Source organism: Monodon monoceros, unplaced genomic scaffold (genome assembly GCF_005190385.1).
Source record: "Monodon monoceros isolate NGI ecotype Baffin Bay Population unplaced genomic scaffold, NGI_Narwhal_1 Super_Scaffold_9, whole genome shotgun sequence".
Taxonomy (NCBI): Eukaryota; Metazoa; Chordata; class Mammalia; order Artiodactyla; family Monodontidae; genus Monodon; species Monodon monoceros.
In genome coordinates this window covers 45,441,916-45,444,027 of record NW_021703786.1, presented here as the reverse complement: position 1 = coordinate 45,444,027, position 2,112 = coordinate 45,441,916, and the positions used below count along the sequence as shown (strand labels likewise).

Genomic DNA, 2,112 nt, shown 5'->3' with positions numbered 1-2,112 from the left:
TAATGTCATCAGGAAGGGGACAAATCGAAATCACGTGCCACCGGATAGACAGCAATGAGAAGATTATACATCACTTCTGTGATATTCCTGCCCGAGATTCATAACCTGAATTTAATCAAAGAAACGTCAGACAGCAGGGAGGGAGGTCCACGAGGGAGGGGATGTGCGTATGCATATGGCTGGTTCACTTCGCTGTGCAGCATAAACTGACACAGCGCTGTAAAGCGATTGTACTCCAGTAAAAAAAAGAAAGAAGGAAACCTCAGACAAACCTAACTTGAAAGACATTCCATAAGATTACAGGCCTGCATCATTAAAAAGTCGACAGGGAACCCTCCTCCACTGCTGGTGGGAATGTGAATTGATGTAGCCACTATGGAGAATATATGAAGGTTCCTTAAAAAACTAAAAATAGAGCTACCATATGATTCAGCAGTCCCACTCCCGGGCATTTATCCAGAGAAAACTCTAATTCGAAAAGATACATGCACTCCAAAGTTCATGGCAGCACTGTTCACAATAAAGCCAAGATATGTAAGCAACCTAAATGTTCATCAACAAATGAATGGATAAAGAAGATGTGGCATATATGTATATATATATATGTACAAGCACATACACACAATGGAACTACTCAGCCGTAAAAAAGAATGAAGGGACTTCCCTGGTGGCACAGTGGATAAGACTCTGCACTCCAAATGCAGGGGTCCCAGGTTCGACCCCTGGTCAGGGAACTAGATCCCACGTGCCGCAAATAAGAGTTCACATGCCACAACTAAGGAGCCTGCCTGCTGCAACTAACACCCAATACAACCAAATAAACAACTAAATATTAAAAAAAAAGAATGAAATAATGCCATTTGCAGCAACATAGATGGACCCAGAGATTATCATACTAAGCGAAGTAAGTCAGAGAAAGACAAACATCATATGGTATCACTTATATGTGGAATCTAAAATAGGACACAAATGACCCTATTTACAAAACAGAACCATATTCTCAGACATAGAAAACAAAATTATGGTTACCAAAGGGGAAGGAGGGGGTGGAGGGATAAATTAAGAGTTTGGGATTAGCAAATGCAAACTACTATATAAAAAATAAACAACAAGGTCCAAGTGTATATAGCACGGGGAACTATATTCAATATCTTGTAATAACCTACAATGAAAAAGGATATATATATATATATATATATATATATATATATAACTGAATCACTTTTTTGTACACCAGAAACTAACACAACGTTGTAAATCAATTATGCTTCAATTAAAAAGAAAAGATTACTGGCCTATAATCTATATGATCATGAGGGCTGGGGAAATACTAAGAAACTATTCCAGAATGAAGGAGACTGAAAGAGACATGACAACTAAAGGTAACACATGATTATGAACTGGATCCTTTTGTTTCTATAAAGGACATTATTGGGACACCTGAATGGTGGAAATGTATCAATGTTAATTTCATGATTTTGTTGATTATATTGTGGTTATGTCAGAGGAGGTCCTTCTTGCAGGAAATCCACACTAAAGTACTCAGGGGTGATCAGGCATCCTATCAGCAACTGACTCTCAAAAGGTTCCGCGGAGCGGAAGGTATTTTTACCATACTTGCAGCTTTTGCATAAATTTGAGATTGTTTCAAAATTTAAAAATTGTTTTAAATTACCTAGTAAAAATTTTGCCTCGAATCCCTGACCCCCATCTGGCTACCCCTCCCCAATAACAGGTAACCATATAGCCTGATGTATTCTTTAGAGATTTTCTTTCTAATGTATATATAAGAATGAATAATCCAATGACCACAACTTAAGAGGAACTCTACAATACAGGGATCTCTGAATCACAATTTGCTAGAGGATCTTGAAACCTTGCCAGGGCTCCAGACCCAGCTCTGGGTACCTTGTCCCTCAGCCCCATAGCTCTTGGGGATGCCCAGTCTGGGGGTGCGGAGCCCCCGTTCTCATGGCTCACCTTACCAGGACGGCAACTTGCATTCTTCGTCCTCTTTCTCCTCTCATCAAAAGTGATACGGCTTTACGGGGGAGGGGGTTGGGGGAGGGGTGGAACGGGAGGTTGGGGTTAGCAGATGTAAGCTTTTATAGA

At 40.1% G+C, this 2,112-nt stretch overlaps 1 non-coding gene across 1 annotated transcript; it reads left to right on the top strand.

Moving 5' to 3' along the window:
* The first annotated feature begins 661 nt into the window (after nt 1-661).
* On the top strand, nt 662-734 carry TRNAW-CCA. Its single transcript has one exon. It is a non-coding gene; the product is annotated as a tRNA-Trp (tRNA).
* Nucleotides 735-2,112: the final 1,378 nt, after the last annotated feature.